This window comes from Stenella coeruleoalba, assembly GCF_951394435.1.
Source record: "Stenella coeruleoalba genome assembly, chromosome: 10".
Lineage (NCBI taxonomy): Eukaryota > Metazoa > Chordata > Mammalia > Artiodactyla > Delphinidae > Stenella > Stenella coeruleoalba.
In genome coordinates this window covers 22,211,667-22,223,982 of record NC_137156.1, presented here as the reverse complement: position 1 = coordinate 22,223,982, position 12,316 = coordinate 22,211,667, and the positions used below count along the sequence as shown (strand labels likewise).

The 12,316-nt window shown below is 42.1% G+C and overlaps 1 long non-coding RNA gene and 1 pseudogene across 2 annotated transcripts; one reads left to right on the top strand and one right to left on the bottom strand.

Annotated features, from left to right (window-relative positions):
- The first annotated feature begins 1,337 nt into the window (after nucleotides 1–1,337).
- On the top strand, nucleotides 1,338–1,756 carry LOC307192383 (ubiquitin-like FUBI-ribosomal protein eS30 fusion protein; annotated as a pseudogene). The gene has a single exon. The product of its transcript is annotated as a ubiquitin-like FUBI-ribosomal protein eS30 fusion protein (transcript).
- Nucleotides 1,757–8,386: 6,630 nt separating this feature from the next.
- On the bottom strand, nucleotides 8,387–12,296 carry LOC307192471. Its single transcript, XR_013830074.1, has 3 exons — nucleotides 12,225–12,296; nucleotides 10,109–10,206; nucleotides 8,387–8,710 (listed from the first exon to the last, which is right to left on the bottom strand). It is a non-coding gene; the product is annotated as an uncharacterized lncRNA (long non-coding RNA).
- Between the last annotated feature and the right edge of the window lie 20 nt (nucleotides 12,297–12,316).

The following is a 12,316-nucleotide window of genomic DNA, read 5'->3' as shown; positions in this document are numbered from 1 at the left end:
ACAGTGTAGAAACGTTGATGCAACAGGGGTTCCATGGTGTAATGGTTAGCACTCTGGACTCTGAATCCAGCGATCCGAGTTCAAATCTCGGTGGAACCTTTCCTTTTCTTTTCACAACCCAATCCTGTAACAGACTGAACCACGCTGCTTTCAATTTCCGCACTTTAATTTTTGATGGGTTCGGGCAGTGAGAAAGGACATGAGACTACGATCCTAATGGCCCGTGAGCTCAGGAGCAGCCTATAATCACCGAGTCTGTGTACATGTCTTTCTGTTCCCACCAGACTCATTTTTCTCCCAGGACTCCCCAGGGTTAACGAGCGTTTAGTAAAAGCGCCTTTAATGAACAAACCAGAGTGCAGAGCAAAACGTGATCCGTGATAAGTAGCAACCAAAACGGAAAAGAAAGAGTCTTTCTTTTCCTAATTGAGGGTCCGTCGTTAGGACTGTAAAAGGGAAAGTAGAGAGAAGAATGAATGGAAACAAAAAATGGCTGAGAAAGTGGTAGTGGTTGCTTTTAGAGCAGGAGGAAAAACAGTCTGTCAGAAGTGGGATTCGAACCCACGCCCCCATTCGGGGACCAGAAACCTCTCTGGAAGGAAGCTTGAAGACTACAGCTTGAGTCTGGCGCCTTAGACCACTCGGCCATCCTGACAGCCCGGCACCACTCTCCCAAATGAGTAAAATCTGCAATTGTGCTGAAAGTGCATTCACCATGGGCTGTTAAATTCTTTTGCAGTCTAGGGTTTATCCGAAAAAATGGGAATGTAAATCCTTAAAAATTAACTGAACCTTCTTTCTCAGTAGAGCCAGCAACTTTGACTGAACTCGCGAGGCTTTCCTCTCAGTCCGGCTATAATTTGGCATTTCTCTCCTCTCCCTTCTTTCTGTCGTTCCCTGCAAGCCCCGGGGCACTGTGGCTCAAGGATCCTAACAACCCGGAACCGACTCCCGACTGGACAAGAGAGAACTCCCTTTATTCATTCCCAGAAAGGACACAGAGCACGGGCTCTGTTCCCGAGAAGATGCCTGGCAAACCAACCGAACTGGCGGGAGCTCAGCGGGGAAGTGAGCGAGCCAGTGTAGACCTGGGGAGAAAACCGGCGAGTTAGTATAGACCAGAAAGGCGCATGGTGAGTGCGGTTTAGGGGCCTAGAGCATGAAGACTGGATGTGGATGTGAGTTGCAGAAAGTAGTAACCAAAAAACAAAAAAAGTTGATGAAGTGGAATTCATCAAAACTAAAAACTTCTGTTCATCAAAAAGCGCCATTAAAGCTCTTTCTTCACGACTCCATCTTCGCGGTAGCGGCAGTGGTGCCGTGGTTCAGTGGCCGACATGCAGTTCTGTGTCTTCGCCCAGGAGCTACACACTCTCGAGGTGACGGGTCAGGAGACAGTCGCCCAAATCAAGGCTCATGTAGCTTCCCTGGAGGGCATCCCTCAAGTCGTGCTCCTGGCAGGAGCATTCTCATCCTAGAGGATGATGCTACCGTGGGTCAGTGTGGGGTGGAGGCTCTGAGCACTCTGGAAGTAGCCAGCCACGTGCTTAGAGGTGAAGTCCATGGTTCCCTGGCCGGTGCTGGGAAAGTAAGAGGTCAGACTCCCAAGGTGGCCAAACAGGAGAAAAAGAAGATGGGCCGGGCCAAGAGGTGTATGCAGTACAACTAGGGCTTTGTAAATATTGTGCTCACCTTTGGCACGAAGAAATGCCCCAATACCAACGCTCAAGTCCTTTGTAATCCTGGCTTTCTCTAGTAAAGTCACTTAGCCCAATCAAACAACTACAACAACAACAACAAACACCATTAAAAACGTGTACAGGAAAGGCCCTGTGAGAACACAGAGACAAGGTGGCTGTCTGCACGTCAAAGAGAGAGGCTTCAGGAGAAACCACCCCTGCTGACACCTTGACCTTGGACTTCCAGTCTCCAGAAAATATACCGAAAAAATTAATTTGTGCTGTTTGAGCCACACAGCCTCGTCTTTTGTTATGGCAGCCAGAGCAGACTAATACAAACGTCTTCCATGGTGGCTGAGAACTCTTAAGAGTCCAAGGCAGAAGATGTCAGTCCTCTTGTAGGCCAGGCCCAGCATCAGGGTAGAATCATTCTGCCATACTCTCTTGGTCAGAGCATTCTAGGCAAGTCCAGATTCAAGGCAAGAATAGGTTGTACCTCTCAATGATGCATGTCACATGCATATGGAGAGGAAGGAAACTGATGGTGACCATGCTGGAAGTAGCTACCATCCTGCCCCCACCTAGCCCCAGTGGCCTGTAAACGTCATAAGGGCAGGAAGCAGAGGGTATTTACCAGGCACCCTCCGCTCATATCAAAGTGCTGGTATTCAACGAAATCCCCCAAACCCTTGTTGTTTGAAAGAATGGGTCAGATTAGCTTTTCCCCCCACTGTCTCCAAAGATTTTATCCTCAGGAAATGGAAGACAGTTAAATGTCAGTAAGCTAATTGCCAATTCAAAAAGAAATAATATTCAGGGAATTCGCTGGCAGTCCAGTGGTTAGGACTTGGTGCTTTCACTGCTGGGGCCCAGTTTGATCCCTGGTCTTGGAATTAAGATCCTGCAAGTCGCACGGTGCAGCCAAGAAAAAAAAATTTTAATGACTAAAGATAATCACATTTTTCAGCGACAGCATTACCTGAGAATGCCTTGAATTCTTCTATCCTGTATCATGTCTTAGATTGCTCTTTAATCTAGGACTCTTTACACTGGTCACTAAAGTAATAACCTACACCAGGGAATGTTGTTATGAGAATTAAACGAACTCAGCAATACTGGTATATGATTAAAAAAAAAAGGTCGTCTAGCAGAGACCTGGGTCAGATAGAGAGGCCACTTACTGTAGTGGTTAGAGCTTAGACTCTGGAGCCAGTCTACCTGGATTCTAGTCTTGGCTCTGTCTTTCACTGACTCTGTGACCTTAGACAATTTAGTTAACAATTTCCCCAGCCATAAACTAGAGATCATGATACTAGCACTACCTTGTAGGATCTAGAAGGATTTTGTGCTTTAATGAACAGAGCCCAGTTTATACTAGCTTCTAAATAGGTACTTACTAAATGAAACACCCATCTCTCCTTCTCCATCAACCTGAAGGAATAAGAGGAAGAATATGCAAATCAATTATTCTTAAAAGTTTCCTGATTTTTTCCCTCTCTTCTTTATTCTCAGTCCTCCTTTAGATCCATAGTAGTCCATCCTGAGAGTTTTCCCTATGGGTTCTGTTTCAGTGGGGTTGCTGGGAGCTGGTCAGAAAACTACAGAGCCACACCTGTTCAGAAGGAGATCTCTTCCCAAAGTGCAAGCAAATTCCTCTCCTTTATCAGACGTCTTACTCTCTCTCTCTGCTTCCTGCTCACTTCATGACTGCACACCTCTTAATTTCTCTGTTTTAAGATGACTCTCTCCTCCTTGCCTGTTTCAGCTTCATTCTCCATAGAAATAGCTGAGAATGGCACTGAGTATCCTGATTTTTTTCCTGCTTACCTGCCCATTCCTGTGTTTCTATTAGCTCTTACCCCACTAATGTCCTCTTGTGTCATTATTGCAATAGCCCCCAAATCGGTTCTCCTGGTTGGTATTGCCTTTACCATGGCTTGCACCATCAATACGTCACTCCTATGCTCACAAAGCTTCAATGGAACCTCCCTCCTGTAAGGGTTGAGGATGCAGAGTCTGTCCTCCACAAGCAATTTTATCGCCATTGCTTTGTTTTCATGAATTTATGTAGCCAAATTTATCAGTACTGCCTGTCCAAATTTTCTTCCACGTAGTCACTTGTAAACTTATTCCAAAACAGATTCTCTCACGGCTTGTCAATATCCTCCCAATAGTTTACTTATTAATGTTCTTATAGGTGCCACAAAGGATTTGAGGTAGTTGAAAAGAGTATTAACCATACAATAAAGTATTAGAGTTTTAAACTTTGAAAGAAAAAAAATGTCAGAGAGCATATGCCTTGAGTTCTTTGCTTGTAACCCTTTGTAGTCTCTTGCCTAGCTCTCTATAACTACCCCTCCTTTTCTGTAACTTTTAAATTATCTGTACTGTATTTTCTGCTAACAAAATAATATGTGCTTTTAGTAAAAAAAATAATAATATGGGCTTTTAGTAAAACTAAAATATGTATTACAGAAATGTATAACCTAAAAAGTAGGGAATTCCCTGGTGGTCCTTTGGTTAGGACTCCCTAAGATTCCACAAGCCACATGGCGCAGCCAAAAAAAAAAACCTAGACAGTAACAAAGTCACTCATAATCTATCCTCTCCTCCCAGTCTTTCCAGCACACCACACACTTATTAGTTTTGTTTATATTCCTCTGGTATTGTTTCAGTATTTACATTAGTATATTATTATTTTACAAAAACTTAATTTATTCTACATAACGTACTGCAACTTGTTTTAACGTGACAACATAAGTTGGATATCTTTTCACATCAGTATACACATTTGTTAAAATGACATATAATGACAATAACATTGTAGCATGTACCATACTTTTTAAATTAATTTTTTGGACAATCTTTTTCTTTGCTGTTTTCTTTATAACAACTTTGCGTCTCACTCCTTGTTTTTCTCACATAGTCTCAACTAGACCAATACCTAGATTTGAATATAAATATATTTTAAAATAGCAAGATAAATGCTGTCTTAGAATGGAAAATTTCAGAGGATGTGGAATGAACAGACCACTATCTCAAAATGAAATACCTTATGCTTTTTTACTGTTAAAAGGAATTTCAGACCTTATTTATAAATGAGCCAATATTCCTCAAAATCAAAAAGTAAATTTCTGAAACAAAAGTCATTCTTCTGATCAAGCAAAACCATTTTAAACGTTTAAAATTTAAAACAGAATATCCATTTCTCTGTGCAGAAAAAAGTAATTTAAATACTTGAGAATTCATTTGTGTCCTTATTTCTTAATTTAGTTTGTTTTGCATAATTAAGGCATGCACATGGTATAAACTTCAAAAGGTAGAAAAGATCCACCCACTTTTCACCCCAAAGCAGAAAGGCCTCCATATTACTGGGAGTCCTTTGATCACTTCTCTCCAGCGTTCTTTAATTGTGGATGTAGTGATACCCTCCATTTTGCTTTCTGCATCCCCCTCCCCAGCCATCCATCATCTCCAAGTCAATGAGAGAGCAAAAAACAGCAAGACGCTGAAAAGGAAGGGAATATAGTGTTTCCTACTTCGTCTCCTTTCACAAGCTACCCTGAAATGCTCTTCCAAGCTGGGATAAAATGAATGACGAACAGCAGGCTTTTACTTATACTAATGATGAAATAAAATTCATATTTTATGGCAAGACAAGAAAAATGTAAACATGAAACTTTTCTCTGCCTGTTTGGGCCTCCTCCCTCCCCTTTAGTGTATATAGTGCATCTGCATTAACCAGACCTCCTCAGGAGGTAACATTCCTTCTTAATCTTGTAAAGGCTCAAGATGACCCTCTACTCATTTTGTACATGCAGATCTGGATTATGTAAACTGTCAGTATGTCATTTGATGTATAACTCTTTGTCTCAAAAATGTATATAACTGTACTTTGACCTCTAACCGGTGGTCCTCAGAGCTTTCTGAGAGACTCTGGGGTTATAATCTTCAGGTTGGCTCAAATAAAATTTTCTATTGCTTTCTTAGATTGACTATTAACTTTTTGTCAACACTAAGTTTGAGACAGTTCTAATATTATTATTATTATTTATTATTATTATTATTTTTTGCGGTACGCGGGCCTCTTACTGTTGTGGCCTCTCCCGTTGCAGAGCACAGGCTCCGGACGCAAAGGCTCAGCGGCCGTGGCTCACGGGCCTAGCCACTCCGCGGCATGTGGGATCTTCCCGGACTGGGGCACAAAACCGTGTCTTCTGCATCGGCAGGCTGACTCTCAACCACTGCGCCGCCAGGGAAGCCCCAGCTCTAATATTTTTATGAAGGTTTTATCATCCTGCGTTCTTGGTATTTGTGTAGTCAGGAATTTGGCCTCATCTAAAGAGACGTCTGGCCTTTGTCTTCTTCTGGGAGGTAACTTCTAAACACTAGGAATTTCCCTAGTGATAGGAGTATTATTCCTGGTGGTCCCCTCAGAACACAACTGAGAGTTTAGCTCATGAGATGACTCAGCATGGGGCATACACATACTTCTCAGGTCTGTTTCATAGGGACTTTTGGATTTTGACTGAGGGAAGATGTTGGAAAATGAAGGAGAGAGGGAAAGGATGAGGGCCAAGGAGGGTTTGGCCCTGGCCATGTTTCACATGATGTCTAGGACAGCATCGTTCCCTCTCACTATATTTGAATCAAAGTGCTGGGCTAGGAGAAACATAGCCCTGACCAAGTGGGACTATTTTTAAGTTACGCTCGTAAATAAAAAGCTATTGTGGAGTAGAAGAACCTTCTGAATAGGACAGCCTTCAAAGACACAGTGATGATTTGCCTTGATTTATCTGGGATACTTCCTATTTCCACCTGTTGTCTTTGTACAATTATTAAGAGCACCCACTGTCTCTCTCAAAGGTGTTCAAGTTTGGACAATGAATTAAATGGCCACCATTTTAAAAAAGAGGGTTCAGTTATTTGGGACAAGTGACATTTTGTCCTTTCTCCATCCTGTCTGGATTATGAAACTCCAGCAGCCATCTTGGACTATGACATGATCTTGAGAGTTAGGTACCATGCCCAAGAATGATGGAGCAGAAAAACAGAAAGTGACTAAACCACTAAGGATGATGAATCCGCCATACTAGCCCTGAATTGCCTTCTTCTGGTCTTCTTTTACATGAGGGAGATAAAAACCCTTTTTTGGGCTTTCCTATCATATGCAGGAGAACCTAATTGTAAAGGATATAGGGCCCAAGTGACTAAACAGTCAGAATAGGGGAAGGTGATGTAGCAGATCTTGTGGATGTTTCACCAGCATCCAGTCTAGTCCACTGCATAGTACCTAGGAGGTCTGCAGAGTTTTGACTTCAAGGATGGGTCTCGGCTGGCATTGACCTGTGAGTATCATCTTAGCCCCCTTGCCACATTAACTGGTTCAGGGGTGGGTAGTAAAAGCCAAATGTAAGCCAAGCAGCCCATAGTGTTCCTTTAAACACAGGGCTTTGTTTGACTGGAAGAAGACAAGACATGGAAGTTGTGATGTGCAGAAAATTTTAAAAACTTTTTATTCTGAGATTATTGTAGATTCACATATAGTTGTAAGAATAATAGAAACCCAGTATACTCTTCACCTAATCTCCTCCAATGTTACTATCTTACATAAGCATAGTACACTGTCACAATCAGGAAATTGACATTGATATCATCCACCAAACTTATTCAGATTTCACTTGTTTTTATATGCACTTGTGTGTGTGTGTGTATTTAGTTCTATGAAGTTTCATCATGTGTAGATATCACATGTGATTAACACCACAGTTAAGATACAGAACTGTTCCATCACAAGGATCCCTTTTATAGTCACAGACACCTCCTTTCCCCCTTCTCAATAAACCATAAACCACTACTCTGTTCTCTATATCTATCATTTTGTCACTTCAAGAATGCTATAAATGGAATCATACAGAATATAACATTTCGAGACTGACCTTCTTGACTCAGTATAATTCCGTTGAGATCCATCCAAGTTGTGTATTTCAATAGTTCATTCCTTTTCATTGCTGAAAAGTATTCCATGATATGGATGTGCCACAATTTGTTTAACCACTCATTATTGAAGACTGTTTCCAAGTTTGGCTATTATGAATAATGCTTTATGCAAACTTTTGGTGTGAATGTTAAGTTTTCATTTCTCTGGGTTAAATGTCCAATGACATATAGATTTGAGACTCAAAACTGCAGCAGCCATTTGGCTACCTCATCAGAGAAACCTCCTCTGACCACCCAATATAACGTAATGCCCCAATCACTCTTCATCCTCCATATCCTGATTCATTTTTCTTCATGGATCTTTCATACTATGTATTTATTTCTTAGCTTGCCTATTATCCATATTTCTCCCTAGAAAGCAAATCCATGAGCCCAGGAACTTTGTTTTGTTCCCTGCTGTATCCTGGAGCCTAAAAGAGAGCCATGGTACACCCTCAACAAACACTTAAATGAATGAATGAATGGATGGATGAATGAATGAATGAATAAATCTCAGACATCTTTCCATATTAGTATATAGAGATCTAACTTATTCTTTTTGGTCCCTGCATAGTATTCCATTGTAAGACTGAATAGTATTTTCATTAACTTGTCCCCTATTGAAGCATATTTATATTGGTTCCAGCATTTTACAAATGCAAACAATGCTATAATGACAATCCTTATACAATCATCTTTTTTTAATAAATTTATTTATTTTTGGCTGCTTTGGGTCTTTGTTGCTGCACACAGGCTTTCTCTAGTTGCAGTGAATGGGGGCTACTCTTCCTTGCGGTGCACAGGCTTCTCATTGCAGTGACTTCTCTTGTTGTGGAGCATGGGCTCTAGGCACGTGGGCTTCAGTAGCTGTGGCGTGCGGGCTCAGTAGTTGTGGCTCGCGGGCTCTAGAGCACAGGCTCAGTAGTTGTGGCGCACAGGCTTAGTTGCTCCGTGGCATGTGGGATCTTCCCAGACCAGGGCTGGAACCCATGTCCCCTGCATTGGCGGAGGATTCTTAACCAGTGTGCCACCAGGGAAGTCCAATCAATCATCTTTGTACAGATGGGAGAGAAAAGGAGTAGATGGTTCAAAGAGTATGTGCATTAAAATTGTTTTTCTTAAGCTATTACTAAGTTGCTCTCAACAATGTTCTCCAAATTTACCCTCTCATGGTATACTGGAATGCCTGTTTCCTCATGTTCTCACCAATACTGAGTATTGTTGAGCTTTTTAGTCTTTACTCATTTCATAAATTAAAAGCAACATCACATTAATTTATTAATAGTGAGTTAAACTTCTTTCCACATGTTTATTAACTTGTTCTTTTCCCCTGTGAAACAAGGCAGGACCTGTGGGGCCCTCCCTGGTACAAACCCTTCCTGTGTCCATAGACTTTATTCAGCCTCCTTGAGCTTCCCTGAGTTCTAAAGAGCAGATTCAAATAGTTGCTAATCAGGGAAGGGAGGGAATGAAGAAGGAAAGGAAGAGCAGTCACGAAACAATAGTGCACCCTTGGGGCAGGGTCCTGGTTCCTCCTCAGAATATATATGACAACATATATATTGAGTTCTTCTGCCAGAACTAAGGTCCTCACCCAAGTGGAGGATGGTAACTTCAAGCTGAACACAAGATTTCTGGAGCACTGCCTGTCCTGTTACCTCACCACCAACCAATCAGAAGAAAGTCACACACCCTGCAGGCCTCACCCCAAATTTTGCCTATTAAAAACTTCTCCTCCAAAACCATTGGGGAGTTTAGGGGTTTTGAGCACGAGCCACCCATTCTCCTTGCTTGGTCCTGCAATATAAACCTTTCCCTGCTCCAAACTCTGACATTTTGGTTTGCTTAGCCTCACTGTTCGTCAGGCACAGGAACTTGGGTTTGAGAACAAGATTTGGGTTTATTTCTCGGTTCCCAGTCTATTCTATTGATCTATCAGCTTATTCTTACTTTAATTATTGTAGCCTTGTGTTTTTCCTATTTTTTATTTTTATATTTCCAGACTAACTTTAGCATCACTTGGTAAAGACAGATAAAAGAGGAGAGGGTGGAAGCAGAAATATCTTAGGCCTTATCAGGTTCTCCTCAGTTTGGTGCCTGGAAGAAGAATGGTCCAAGGAGAAAGGGGTCAACAGTGTCAAATGCCTCAGGAACATTAAGATAAAGGCTGAAGAGTATCCTCTGGATTTAGCCAATACTAACAGAAATTACTGGCACCCTGAGGGCAGATAGGTTGTGTTGATAGGGAATTTATTTTTAAATAGGTGGGAATTTATTTTAAAATAAAACACTTTATTAATAAAAATTGTATTTATTAGTTAGGTTTAGTTTCCGTTGCATATGCAGACAATCCAAATAGGTGGCTTAAACAGGACAGTTGCTTTAGTCTCTCTTACATATATAATTAGATGCAGGCACTCTGCAGTGAATAAGGACCCAGGCTTCTTTACCTTTTACTATATCATCTTAGTGCAGGCTTCCATCCTCAAGATTGTCTCATGGTCCAGGACAGCTGGTCAACCTCCTACCATCATGTGCACATTCCGGGCTGGAAGAATTAGGAAGGGGGAATGTTAAAAGGGTATGCTTTGCAGCTGAGTAGTCTTCCTTTAAGAAGCATTCTCAGAATGACCAGCCAAAACCTTCCACATAGATATCACTAGCCACCTACAATCTCAGGGCCATGTTGAAGTGTGAAAGAAGCGCTAGGTGAGTTGGTGTGCCTGAGCACATCCATAACCAGCTGGACAAGATTTCATACAGCAGAGCTGCCTTCATGAATATACCATAGTATTGGCAGTAAAGGCACCTGGAAAGTATCTTTCAGCTGGGCATATTGCTACCTGGAATAAAACTTTAAGGAAGGAGTGGAGATTGACTATAAAGTAGTCAATGACAGTCCCTTCCATATTGTATTAAGGTTGAAAAGCACTTATTAAAATAAATAGCTGTACCAGAAGTCCCAAACTGGAGGTGAGGAGGTCAATTTCATCTTGCAGAGATGATTTTTACCATTTTTAGTTAGTTTCCAACACTTGAAAGTCAATCAATTCCACATAAATCTCTAGATTTCTGCCTTCTCTTGAAAATCAAAGATTTGGCAACATGCTGGGCTCACATTCTCAATAAGAAGCAGCTGCCTCATCTGCCCTCCAGTTATTCGCTGTCCCCATCTTTCCCTGTTGTGACCCTGGACTGGCCTGCTCATTTAAATTACCTTCTTGTCTCCAGTAGGCATTTGTGTTTGCACCCTTTACAAATGAATAACTGTGATAAAGATAAGAAGTACGCATAAAATGTGACAGTAGAATCATTAAGTTAATTGATTATTTGTCTAATAATTCAACAAGTGTTGAAGTCCTTTCACGTGATTAAATCTATGTGCAAGGCATAATGGAGATCATAGAAGGTCTGGAGAGAAGTTTCTGTCCTCATGGAGTTACTAAAGCATCTGATCTCAGTTTATTTATGTATACTTTATACTTGACATATAAAGTATGCTGGACTATGTGAGAGCACACATCACTTCCTATTCTAAAAGTGTGCCCCGAATTAGAACCTTGACAGACATGTAAGAGTTATTGAAGTGTTATGTAAATAGGTTAGAGAAAAAGACTAGAAACAGGGAAACTGGTGGAATTGGTCACATTCAATCAGTCACTAACTCATTTAAAACACATTTGCAAACTGACATTGTTGAAATCATTTACGTCAAAGTATAGTAATGTTAATTAAATCAACACAGGCAAGCCTGCCCAAATTCAATTAAATCTAGAGGAAGGACAATACTGAGAAAATAGCAAAGGAAACGAGGAAACACCAAGGTAGGGATGAGGGAACAACGCAAAATTTTTTTAAGTTTACTGGATAATGAAAAGAGCCTGTGTCACCCACAGGATTCCCAATCTCCCTATACTTCAGGAAGGAGCAAGCATGTTTAGGTTCTATTCAACACAGCTCTTTGCAGTGGGTACTTTACTATTTTAATGGATAAGCATACTTAGGGTTTAAAAAGTAAAAGTTGTAAGGAAGTCTCCCTCCTTGCTGGGGTATAATTATTACCATTTCATCAGAGAGGAAACTGAAGCTCAGAATGGTAAACCAGTTTGCTTATGCACAATAGGAAGCAGCAGAACTGGGCTTGTCTGTTTCTGTCACAGAAATGTTGCCGCCTGATAATTAAGCCTTTCTTTTTCGAAACAGAATTGCGAGCGCCTGTAAATGGGGTTTGTTTGATAAAGCTCCTCACAGGCCAGGTGGGGCTCAGTCTGCAACCCTCATCCCTCCGGCCTCCCGGGGAGGCCAGATGTCTCTTCTTACCACACCAACACAAAGCTAGCTTTCTCTCGCCTTTGCTGAGGCGTGGGCACCAGACAGGAAACCCAACAAAAGACCAGGGATCCAGGCCCAGGGCCGCCGAAGCTCGGCGGCGGGCCCGGAGCGTGCAGGCAGGGGATACCCTGTCCCCGCCGCACCCCGCGGACACCGCCTGCCTCTGTAACCGGTATCCAAGGCTCCCGCGCCCGCGCGTTCCGCCCCAGGGCGGCCGGCTAGGCCTCCGCGGACCTCTGCGGAGGAAATCATCCAGGCCTGAATCCAGGAAATCTTGCCGTGCGCAGGAGGCCTGAGCCAAGCCCCGCCCCCGAGCCGCCCCTTCC